The sequence below is a fragment of the Erinaceus europaeus genome, chromosome 18 (assembly GCF_950295315.1).
Source record: "Erinaceus europaeus chromosome 18, mEriEur2.1, whole genome shotgun sequence".
In the NCBI taxonomy this organism is placed as follows: Eukaryota; Metazoa; Chordata; class Mammalia; order Eulipotyphla; family Erinaceidae; genus Erinaceus; species Erinaceus europaeus.
This window is the reverse complement of record NC_080179.1, coordinates 63,601,480-63,614,668: the sequence shown is the minus strand read 5'-3', so window position 1 is coordinate 63,614,668 and position 13,189 is coordinate 63,601,480. Positions and strand designations below refer to the sequence as shown.

The following is a 13,189-nucleotide window of genomic DNA, read 5'->3' as shown; positions in this document are numbered from 1 at the left end:
GGGCACTGACACTGATCAGATGTATGGGGGTGTGGGGGGGGGACTATTACACTAGAAGCTGAGGCTGGTTGTTTCATTTGTCTGCAAAGTTCCTTTCTGAGAGTGTAACCACTTCCTTTAACCCTTTTTTTTTTTTCCCCAGCCTGGACACACCTTCACAGTGAGCCTTTTCCTAGATTCCCCGTCTGAAATGATCAGTCCACTTGGGGCTGGCAGGATTCCTCATCTGGAAGGACATCTGACTTTGCTATGTATACAAATGAGATTTGAGTCTACAGAAGGGGAAGCTACAAAGATGTATCTCCTTTTCTCTCTGAGGCAATCTGAAGCAGTGAAACTCTGAGGATGACTAAATGATAAATAAATTTCGATCTCATTGGATCATAGAGATAGCTCACCTGATTCAGCACTTGTCCTACCATATGGCCCATAGTCAAACCCTGAGCACCACACCAGAGAAGTATGGTTCTGGAGGAAGTATTAGCAGCTCCTTCTCTATCTAGCTGGAGGGTGGGCAGTGGGGGTGGGGATAGCCCAGAGCAGGGAAACCAAGGACACCAAACATGATCAAGGTCCCGGCTTCACAAAACAACAGCAGTAATAATCCAGTCCCCCTTATACCTCCACTTCTACTTGCCCACATTATTTTCCCGCCACAGTGATTATTGCTAGACATATTCTATACTTTACTTATTGTTGTGCAGGGTCTTTTGAGTGTGAGTTTTTTGAGAGAAGAAACATTTGTCTATTTTTCCCTCTGTTGTGTCACTCATGTCTAGAGTTTGCCTAGTTCTGACATGACCCTATAAATAACTATGCCATAAATGAAGATATTAACAGCAGTAGTAGCCATCTCACTGTTGCTGTTAAAGTCTGTGTGGCCTACAAAAGACTTAAACGGACATTTCTTTAAAGGAGATATGCCTATGGCCAAAAGAACAAAACTGACTCAACATTAAGTAATGTGAATCAAAATTACAAGGGGACACAATTTCTTTTTTTCATTTTTATTAAATTTATTTATTTGTTATTGGATAAGACAAAGAGAAATTGAGAGGGGAGGAGGAGAGAGAGGGAAAGAGACAGAGAGATACCTGCAGCCCTGCTTCGCTGCTTGTGAAGCTTTCCTCCTGCAGGTGGGGAGGCCAGGGGCTTGAACCTGGGTCCTTGTGCACTGTAGCATGTATACTCAACCCGGTGCACCATCACCTGCCCTGGAGACACAATTCCTTCCTTGTTAAGATAAACACTGTCAAAAAGAGTGATAATAATGATTTTGTAGATGATGTAGATAAATCAGGACATGTGTGCACTGCTAAAAGTATTATAAAATAGAAAATAGTAGGATACTTTCTCAAACACTAGATTCAGCAACTGGACTTTAGGATAGATGTCTCAGAGAATTGAAAGAGGGCCCACAAGACAACTCGAATGGACAATGTGCCTGTTTTATAATGCACACAACCTGACCCTCACTGCACTGGAAGAAGTTTTCATGTTGCCTATCTTTCCCTCTCTCCCTTTCTTTTTCTGTCTGAAGAAAAAGTCAAGTTCAGTAAAAGCCAAGATTAGTAAATTCCAGAAGAGTAACCAAAAAATCAATCAATCAATCAATCAATAATATTCTACTCATAGAAAATATAACTATAATTTAACTAGTCAAATCCACAGGAAGAGAAAGTAAAAAGGAGGCCTCCAGAGTTGAGGTGTATGTGTGAGGGTGATAGAAAGTTGTAACTTAATGGGTATAGAATGTTAGTGTTACAAGAGGAAAAAGACTTCTGAGGTTGGAGAGATAGCTTAATGGTTATCCAAAGAGTCTTTCTTTCTTTCTCTCTTTCTTTCTTTCTACTTTATTTTATTTTTTACCTCCAGGGTTATTGCTGGGGCTCAGTGACTGCCCTACAAATCCATTGCTCCTGGAAGCTATTTTTCCCCCTTTTGTTGCCCTTTTTGTTTTTCGTTGTTGTTATTATTGTTGTCATTGTTGTTACCTAGGACAGAGAGAAATGGAAAGAAAACAAAGAGGGGGAAAGAAAGATAGACACCTGCAGACCTGCTTCACTGCTTGTAAAGCGAATTCCCTGCAGGTGGGGAGGGGACTTGAACTAGGATCCTCACACCAGTCCTTGTGCTTCGCATTATTTGCACTTAACCCACTGTGCTACCGCCCGGCCCCACCCAAAGAGACTTTCATGCCTGTGGGTCTGAGGTCCCAGGTTCTACCCCTGTCACAGATACAACACTGAGAACAAAAGATCTCAGAGCTCAGAAAAGACCATACTCCTAGTTAAGTGGAAGAGTTGCAAAGGAATAAAGGAATGTCTCTAAACTTGTCTTCTGTTCAGTAGCACACTCTTGCCTTGTATTCACATTCATACCGCTTACTCCAAGGACCCCAAACGGCACTCGTTGCTTTCATTCAGTCATTTATTAATCTCTCTTTGTCTTATACTGATTTGCACACACTAGGCTTGCCAATATACAAGCAAGACCCCTGGCTTGCACAACTCACAGCAAAGAGAAAACATGGAAGGAAACCAAGGCCCTGGCATATGTAACCAGAAATAGAACAGATCCAGACTTCAGCAGGAGCCCATAGGATCCAAGGAGAATGGCCTGTTTAAAGGAAAAACTATAGCAAGCTACCTCCTCACATTTCTACCCAAGACCCATTCTGATTGATCCAAAGTAGATAGATGACGCAGTGCTCCATCACTTCCATAGCAATCACTTCCTTTCACCTTTGCCTTGACTTCCTGTCCTTCACCTTTGCATTGACTTCCTGTCCTTCACCTTTGTATTGACTTCTGTGCTTCACCTTTGTATCCTTGCCTATCCCAAATGTTCATTATGAAAACATGACTATCTTTAAGGAGAGAAGATTAAACTGAAAAAGTTACTGTTAAATGTCTGGCTTTTAAATAAACTTCCTTATCTAAAAAAGAAAAACATCTGTAAGAATCTGTAACCATTCATGTAGAGGAGAAAGAGTGAGAAATATTAAGTATTTTACTTAATTTCCTCTACAATCTAACAAAAGGCAAATATCAAAGGAAAAGAGAAAAGTCAATTATTTTGAAACTATTTGCCTGAGTGATTCACAGTTTATGGACTCTGACTCTCAAAATACTTAAAAGAAAGAGAGAATAAAACAAGAACATGAAGGTACTTTACAGTCTTGTCCAGAGGAGCAAATTTTATGTTCCTTGAGAGCCGGAAGTGATAAGATGTAGTCATTTTGGTAATAAGCCTCGAGATGGGACCCTAAAGATTAAAAAGAAAATGTCTAGAGTCACATCTCTCTATGCCTTGGAGAACTTTGAAAGTATATACACCAAAAAGTGTGTGACTTTGTAGGGCTGAAAAATCTTCTTACTTTATAAAATGTTACTGATAGTGATGTGCATTTTTGAAATAAATATAGGGCATGAGAAAGGGATAACATTAAATATAGTCATAGAGGCACCTTGCAGTCTAAAAGGAGGAAGTCTAATGTCAACGACTATGCTGATTTGCCTAACAGACACCTTTATATAATATTAGCAGGAAGTACTTTAGCAAAGTGGTTAAAAGTGGAGGTTTTTGAGTCAGACAGACTTTGGTTTGAATTGAACTTCATTCTCACTCATTATAAGACTGGAAAACTATGATTTACCACCTCAAAGTCTATGTACCCACCTATAAAATGGTAGTACTCATACCAACATCTCACATCTACTGTTTAGATTTTATTTATTTACTATTTTGTTTTGTTTTACCAGAGTACTGCTCAGTCCTGGCTTATGGTGGTGTAAGGGATTGAACCTAGGACTTTGAAGCCGAAGGTATGAGAGACTCTTTGCATAGCATTATGCTATTTACCCCTGCTCTTCTTTAGATTTTAGAAGTTAGCATGTCTTATAATTACTGGGTTCTCAGTTATTGGGAGCTTACAGTTACCAAAAACAAGCAGGTGACCCTACAATGTTAGCGTTAAATTTGCCAAATGTTCACATAAAAAAAAAAATCAAGAAAGATATAGGGATCATAGTAAAGAAAAGCTTGGATTTGATAACAAGGCAGTATAGTTGCTCAGATATTGATTAGCATAATAATCTGCCAAAGCCCCATGCTATTTCTAAAGACATCATGAATGCTAGTTTTGTTCTTCCCATTTCCTAAATAGTCAGCACTCTTAAGAGCTCCCAACAACTGTACTCTGAGCCTTAACCTCTCAATAAGATGATAAAGAAGATCCTTCTTGAGACTTTAGCCAGGCATGATTAGAAATAATAGATGATATTGAAAGCATCTGGTTCAACAAATGCTCTTGAGACTGAAAATTCAAGGTACTAATGTTGCTTTTTAAGATAATACAAACTGCCAAGAGAAATGCTGATTAAATCTCTAAAAGGTAAACTGCTTAACACGGAGGAACGAGGAGTTATTTTTTAAAGAGTTAGAGGCGATTCAGTTGAAATTCATCACAGTTAAGTACCAAACCAAGACAGGAGGGGAAAATGTGATACAAATAAAAGTGGTTCAGCAAAGATTTTAAAAGCAAGCTACTTGGACAGTTAGTGGAAATCTTTATATGTTTATATAATAAAATCACATAAAATAAACAGAAATAACAAGGTTAGGCTAAAAGGAAAGTGGCAGGCAATGACCTTGAAATCTATAAAATATTTCAAATCATCCCAAATATCTTCCTACACATGGTAAACTTAGCCTTCTTTCTTATTAAAGAATACTTTTTTTTTTTTAAGTTGGGATTGGGTGGAGAACCGAGATTTAACAATGAATGAGGCAAAGGTTTGTCTTGCTGTCTCAGCAAATAATGTCAAAAAAAAATTTTTTTTTTTTGCTTCCCAACTTTGTAAAAGGGGCATTTGAGCATTGTACACATACCAGAAGAAATAACTCTTGGCAGAGAAGTTGACACACTGGCCTTTTATTGGTCTCCTACTGTTACGGGGATCTAACCCTATCTGGCACACGTATGCAAAGTTGGCCCAAGATAGGAGAGACTAGGAAGACATCTTTGCAGAGAAATTCAGGCGTGTGCCTGCCTCCTCTAAGAAATCTGCCCCCAGTAACCAACCACACAGAGTGACTTTGTCTGAAAGGGAGATAAATGAAGCCAATGCACTATTTCCAGAGTGCCACTTACACTATCAGAGAAGAGGTAGAACACTGGAAGTGGAATTCTCTTGACCTTGATTTTTTTTTCTTTCTGCTTGCCCATTATAACAGATTAGTTTACAATTCACATTGTCCCCTAGACACCAGACACAGAGAGCATGAACAAACGACTGAAACAGAAACAATTCTGGTGAGAACAAGAAGTGGGCAAGGGAAAAGGCATGGTGCAGCAAGAGTGTAAGGCTTTAGGCCAGAAAAAACAGGCTTTGATGGACATACGGTATCCATATTTTCCAACCAAACCTCATGACACAGAGCTTGACAAGTATGATCGTACTTATGGGAACAACAAGACAGAATATTTACAACCAAGGGTTGCCCTGGAAAATCTAGAATATATAAACACCACATCCACAAAGGCATTGAAAGTGGAATGGCTAACATCACCGACTTTCTGATCCTGCAAGTGCTGGCCAGCACATGTGAAAGCCAGCTTAAGTCACCTTAGTCTCTATTTCGATCGCAAACACATTACATACTTTTTGACACATTTAGTGCCTCTACTGCAAAGATTTTGTTCCATAAGAATAGCAGGTGAGATCTGAATGAAATGGATTTTTGCACTTGGGTAGAAAAGCATGCAGCACAGCAAATTGGATTGTTTGCCAAGCTTACCAAACTTGTCTGCCCGAGCCTTACAGGAGTACAGGACAGTCCCCAGGTACATTCATGTAACGTAAGGAAGGCAAGATCCTCAGAAAATCTGTGCACTCTTGCACACAACTTTCAGATGAGGCTTCACAAGCTTTCAGAAGGCAAGAAAATTAGCAATTCAGATCTGTGCTCCTTGCTCTCTTGCCTTTACATCCATTTAATTACTTGCATGTGAGAGCCATTGTTTCTTGCACGACCCTCCAAAAAAATACTTGACTGAAAGCTTCTTGGAGAAAGAAAAACAAAGGTCAGTAACCTAATATCCCCAAGTAACACTACAACAACAAACCAGCAAGAGAAAAGAAATGCTCTGAACAGGAAAAAAAAAAAAAAAAAAAAAAAAAAAATATATATATATATATATACATATATATATATTTGTTTTATTCTTTCAGCAGTGAATGTAAGCTATGATTTTGTTAATAATTGTAAATTGATAGTGCTCCCAAGTTTTAGAGGACATACTAGGAGCCTCTATAAAAAGTTAGAGGATAAAAGCTTTTTAACAAATGGTAAAGTATCAAACATAATATGTCATATTTATCATGATACCATAGAAATAAAGAAAATGGGGAGTCCAGCCGTAGTGCAGTGGGTTAAGCGCATGTGGATGGCGGAAGGATACCGGTTTGAGGACTCACCACCTGCAGGGGGTTGTTTGTGGTGAAGCAGGTCTGCAGGTGTCTGTCTTTCTCTCCCCCTCTCTGTCTTCCCTTCCTCTCTCCATTTCTCTCTGTCCTATGCAACAACGACAACAATAGAAAACAAGAATGATAGCTACAACAACAATAAAACAACAAGGGCAACAAAAGGGAAAATAAATAAATAATTTTAAAAATCACTTAAAAAAAAGAAATGAAGAAAATGGGGCCTGGCGGTGGTGCACCTGGTTAAGTGTACACACTACAGTACATAAGGATCCAGGTTCAAGCCCCTGGTCCCCATCTGCAAGGGGAAAGCTTCATGAGTGGTGAAGTGGGGCTACAGATGTCTCTCTCCCTCTCTATCTCCCCTTCCCCTCTCAATTTCTGTCTGTCTCTATCCAATAATAAGTTTAAAAGAAAAATGAAGAAGATGCCCAAAGGATTAGCTAATAGAGAAAATTCCAGTCGTTCACATGAGGAAACTGAGGCACAGAAGTTCATGCAAGGTTACCTCACCAGTTGTAACAGAATGAGAGCAAACCCCCAACTCCAGCAGTTCACAGATGAGAAAGTCTTCGGGTGTCAAACTTTGAGGTCAATGCCAACACCCACATCTGGCAACACTGTATTGATTGATTACTTTGTAATCTACTTATTTGTATTTTGGCTCTTAAATAAAGGTAAGGCTGCCAGCTTTGACATATTTCTAGCCCTCAGAAAGCTGACCTGACAGTAAAATCCTTCCAAAACATTTAAGAGAGGCAATGTTGAGAACAATTTGCAGATTTAATAAGGTGACACGTTCGAAGCATGGCGAAGTCATAGCAGCCAATCTGAATGGGTCCATGTGAGAGATGATTTTTTTTTCCCATCTACCTCTCTCTACTGCCAGCAGGGCCTGCACTATGAATCCACCACAACTAGCAACCCTCCTGCCCCCCCTTTTTTTCTTTTTTGCCTCTGTTTACTTGCTTTCTTTCTATTTTTATTAGATAGAACAGAGAGAAATGGGGAGGGAAGGAGGAGACAGAAAGTGAGAAAGAGAAAGATAGACACATGTAGACCTGCTTCACCAACCATGAAATGCCCCGCTTTAGCCAGGGAGCAGGGCCTTGAACCCAGGTCCTTGCACAAAGTAATTTGTGTGCTCATCCAGGTGCAACCCTGCCTGGCCACATGCTCTCTCTTTATATATATGTGATATTTACCTTATATCATAGAAATGAAGAAATTGAGACTACAATAGGAGTGTACATCGACACCGATCCCACCATCAAAGGACTGTTTGGATTCCCCTCTCTCCTCTGACACCCCCCCCAAAAAGCTCCCAACCCCCCCCCCCCCCCCCCAATGAAGCTGAACATCTACTCTCACCCTCCACCCAGAGATTTTTACTTTGGTGCCCTCCTCCAAACTCAGTCAGATCTTGCTTTGGGTTTCTCTTTTTGTTCTTCGTTCTCAACTTCTGTTTATGAGTGGGATCACCCCATATTCATCTTTGTCTTTCTGACTTACCTCACTTAGCATAATTCCTTCTAGTTCCATCCAAGGTGGGTCAGAGAAGGTGGGTTCATTGTTCTTCATAGCTGCATAGTATTTCATTGTGTATATATACCACAGCTTTCTCAGCCATTTATCTGTTGTTGGGCACCTGGGTTGCTTCTAGGATTTAGCTATTATGAATTGTGCTGCTATGAACATAGGCGTACACATATCTTTTTGGTTGGGTGTTATGAAGTCCTTGGGGTATATCCCTAGGAGAGGAATTACTGGGTCATATGGAAGGTCCACGCTTAGCCTTTGAGGGCCCTCCAGACTGCTCTGCACAGAGGTTGGACCAATTTACACTCCCACCAGCAGTGCAGAAGGGTTTCTCTGTACAACATACCCTGTCTATCACCTGAGGAAGATGGGTCCTGAAATTGTGGCAGCTTGGAATGTTCCTACTTGTGACCTCAGAATGCAAGCTCAGATCTTCAGGGATGCAGAGGTTACATAGACTCCTATGATGAATATGGACCCCCCCGATAAAATTGATGGGGTTTATAGTCAACATATTTATACACCTTTCCCGTATTTGGGAGCTACTCTCTTCCCTGATATAGCTTCTGAGCCCTTTGTCCAGTGATGACATCATGTTACCAGACAATAACTTGGGTCCACCTGCATATCAGATGTCAGGCTCAGGTAAAAACTAATAAAGTCATGGGCCCCCTGGAATATACCTAAAATAGACCTACTAGCTATTTCCAATACGGAGACCCCCAAATCTTCGTCTGCAATATTCCAGCCTTTAGGTTCATGATTAGTCAACTATTTGTTTGGCTTTATATGTTAACTCTTCTTTCAGCCACCAGGTTCCAGGTACTACCATGATGCCAAATGGACTTCTCTGGGCAGATAACCCCACCAATGTGTCCTGGAGCTCTGCTTCCCCAGAGCCCTATTAGGGAAAGAGAGAGAGACAGGCTGAGAGTATGGATTGACCTTCCAATGCCCATGATCAGTGGGGAAGCAATTACAGAAGCCAGACCTTCCACCTTCTACACCCCATAATAACCCTGGGTCCATGCTCCCAGAGAGTTAAAGAATAGGAAAGCTTTCAGGGGAGGGGATGGGATATGGAGTTCTGGTAGTGGGAACTATGTGTAGTTGTAGCCCTCTTATCCTATGGTTTTTGTCAGTTTTTTCCTTTTTATAAATAAATAAATAAATAAATAAAAATGAAGAAAATGCCCCAAGAATTAGCTAATAGAGAAAGCTCCAGTCTTTCACATGAAGAAACTGAGGCACAAAAGTTCATGTAAGGGTATCTCACCAGCTTTGTGTGCGTGTGCGTGTGCATGTGTGTGTGTGTGTGTGTGTGTGTATGTAGAGAGAGAGATACATGTGTATGTGCATGTGCGCCTATGTGTGTATGTATTTGCATGAAAGAAAAGTAAAGAATAGGACACAAGAAGAATGAAGGAAAGTCAGCACCACCTTATGCCTAAGCTAAGAAATGCTTCCAGGTCCTCTCTCATAATTAATTAACTAATTAAGTAATTAAACTATGAATGAAGGAGGGAGCCAGTGGATGGCTGGCCCATTAGAGCACATACCTTGCCATGTGTAAGAAGTCATGTTCCACGCCCTGCAGGAGGATCAGTAATGTGCTGTCTCTCCTTCTCTGTCTGTCTTTCCCTTCTTCCATCTCTCCTTCTATCAAGAGAAAAGAAAAAAATGTTGCTAGTGGGGTCTGCTGGAAGTGTGAAGCCTCTGAGTTCCATGATAAGCCTAGTGGCAAATATAATAATAGTGATGATAATAATAATTATAATAATAGAAAGAAACAATCATCAAAACAGGATTATTTCAATTAAGAAAACATGAATTAAAATTATGTGAGATTGTATCTTTTTAAAGGATTTTAATGAGAGAGACATAGAGAGAGAGACAGAGAGAGGGAAGAAACCAAAGCAAAGATGAGCTACAGTAAATGTAACGTTCAGGCCACAGGCTTGAAAGCCCAATGCTCTACTATTGAGCAATTTTCCTCAGCTCAAATTATTGGGCTATTGGAAAAGTCACCATGTGTTTTTCCATATTTTTTTTCTTGTCTTTTTTTAATATTTATTTTCCCTTTTTGTTGCCCTTTTTTATTGTTGTTGTAGTTATTGTTGTTATTGATGTCTTCGTTGTTAGATAGGACAGAGAGAAATAGAGGAGGAAAAGACAGAGGGGGGAGATAAAGACAGACACCTGCAGACCTGCTTCACTGCTTGTGAAGTGACTCCCCTGCAGGTGGGGAGCCGGGGGCTCGAACCGGGATCCTTAAGTCAGTACTTGCGCTTTACGCCACCTGCGCTTAACCCGCTGTGCTACTACATGGCTCCCCAGAACATTCTTTTAGGATAAATATTTCATAAAACATAAATTCAGCTGAATATCTGCATCATGAAAAACATGATTTGGAACAAATAAGAAAGCAAAGTCCTTAAGAACAAATAGTTGAGTAGTATAATAGCTGGTTACCTGAATGATTACCAATACTGTCAAGTAACTAGGTAGGTTTTCAGAGAGCAAATATTTTCCTACATTGATAGAAGCAAATCGATGTCGCAATCAATGTAGACCTGGTTTTGAGTTCATTGCTTACTAGCTGCTTGTTCCTCACTAGATTACTTAACTTTTCAGTGGCTGTTTCATTGTCCCACATGATAATAGCATCTGAGTCACAAGATTCTTAAAACAATTTAATTAGCTTAGCATCAAAAAAGCAATCGTCATAATATATGGCACATAGAAAAAAATAAGTAAGAAGAAATATACTCAAAACAATAATAGGATATAGTGCTTATTTTCTTCTTGTCTATTCTGACATATTGTAAAATGAACACTGGTTTCAGTTTCTTACAGTGTGAGGTTCACAGCCAGGCTCTCTACTCAGTGTCTGAACGACAAGAAAATGTGTCTCATTTAATTCTTTTGTAAAGTAAAATATCTGTAAAAATAAGTCTGTGTGGTCTGGGAGATAGCACAGTGATAAAGCTTTGGACTCTCAAACATGATGTCCTGAGTTTGATCCCTGGCAGCACATGTACCAGAGTGATGTCTGGTTCTTTCTCATTCCTCCTGTCTTTCACATAAATAAATAAAATCTTTAAAAAATAAAAAATAAAGTCCATGAGACATTATTATTTTTTAAACTTTTTAAATTATTTATTTATTCCCTTTTTGTTGCCCTTGTTTTATTGTTGTTGTAGTTATTACTGTTCTTGTTACTGATGACGTTGTTGTTGGATAGGACAGAGAGAAATGGAGAGAGCAGGGGAAGACAGAGGGGGAGAGAAAGATAGACACCTGCAGACCTGCTTCACCGCTTGGGAAGCGACTCCCCTGCAGTTGGGAAGCCGGGGTTTCCAACCTCACGCTTTGCGCCACCTGCGCTTAACCCACTGTGCTACCGCCCGACGCCCCATAAGACCTTATTATTAATATTGTCATGAAAATTAACTGAGATAGTGTATCTTAGTCCTAAAAGTACTCACTGAAATGAGGAATTTGAGGAAGATAACGTCTACAAATTCAATGAAGATATGAGAAGTTATAGCAGAAGTCGGAGAGTGAAAGAATACAGTAGTTTCACTGCCCACCCATCCCTCAAAAAACAGGGGTCAGTCAGCAGCAAGGTAAAACTCCAAGATCAAAGTGTTAAACTAGAAAATAGGACAGTGAAAACCATCAAGAAAATGCAGACTGAAATAAAATAAAATAAAATAATAAAATAGGAGAGTTATGAGTGATGAGCAGTATAGCTCAGTAGGTGGGGTGCCTACCTTACCTTGTGCATGGCTCAGGTGTAAGTCCTAACATCTAAGAAGCACTAGAGGAAGCTCCCTTGCGGTTCTCCCCACCCCCCAGTAAAAAGTTATCCCAGAAGTGGTGAAATAATGCATGCATAAGTTCCCAGCTCTATAAAAAGAAAGCCAAAGAGCTATGAAACAGCATTAGCAACAGATGAGTGCCTGAATGAAAAGAAAGAGAGAACCACCAAATTAGCCCTATAAAGATGTTAAAATGAAAACGAAGTGTTCTCATCATATAGAATACATAAAGAAACAGAGCAAGGAAAACAAGCAATGTCAAAATATAGGACGGAGAGGGATGAGGCAAAAGGGAGCAAGGAATCTCTTCATGGTAATGGAAATATTCTAGGGAGAGGGGCGGTAGTGCAGCAGTTTAAGCGCACATGGCGCAAGCACATCGACGGGCGGAAGGATCCCGGTTCGAGCCCCCGGCTCCCCACCTACTGGAGCGTTGCTTCACAAGCGGTGAAGCAGGTCTGCAGGTGTTTATCTTTCTCTCCCCTTCTCTGTCTTCTTCTCCTCTCTCCATTTCTCTCTGTCTTATCTAACAACGACGACATCAATAACAACTACAACAATAAAACAAGGGCAACAGAAAGGAATAATAAATAAATTTTTTTAAAAAAAGTTTCAAAAAACTGAAATATTCTAAAATTGACTATAGCAATGTTTGTATATACCTGGGAATATACTAAAATTATTAACTATATGCTTTAAATTATATAGATGTGAATTATATCTCAATCAAGTTTTAAAAGAAATAAAACCAGAAATAAAAATATTTTATGATAACTAACAAATTTTAAAGGGTAAAGTATATACATATTTTTATTTTAAAATATCAAAACAAAAAGTCTCAGTGTTCTAGACATTTGGCTACATTTCTGGCAGATTCAGCATAGAAACTGATCTTTGGTGAACACTCCAATCCGAGAAATGGAGACAAAAACAAAATTACAAGTATGTCAGAGGAGGCTGGGTGATGGAGCACCCAGTTAAGGATACACAGTGTTGAGTACAAGGACCTGTGCAGGGATCCAGGTTTGAGCCCCGGCTCTCCGTCTACAGGGAGGGCAGCTTCACAAGCAATGATGCAGGTTTGTAGGTGTCTATCTTTCTCCGAATCTCTTCCTACTTTCTCAATTTCTCTTTGTCCTATTCAATAAAATGAAAATGTGGCTGCCAGGAGCAGTGGATTTGTAATGCAAGCACTAAGCCCCAGCAATAAGCCTAGAGCAAAAAGAATGAAAAATAATAATAATAATGTCAGTCATGGAAGGTAAGGCTGAAACTACATGTTCAAAGCTCAAGTTAATGAATAGTATTAGCATCTTCTGAAAAGTTGAGATGTTGAGT

At 39.7% G+C, this 13,189-nt stretch overlaps 1 long non-coding RNA gene across 1 annotated transcript; it reads right to left on the bottom strand.

Annotated features, from left to right (window-relative positions):
* Positions 1–1,009: 1,009 nt before the first annotated feature.
* Positions 1,010–12,348, bottom strand: LOC132534336 (uncharacterized). Its single transcript, XR_009546063.1, has 3 exons — positions 12,274–12,348; positions 9,587–9,686; positions 1,010–1,249 (listed from the first exon to the last, which is right to left on the bottom strand). It is a non-coding gene; the product is annotated as an uncharacterized LOC132534336 (long non-coding RNA).
* Between the last annotated feature and the right edge of the window lie 841 nt (positions 12,349–13,189).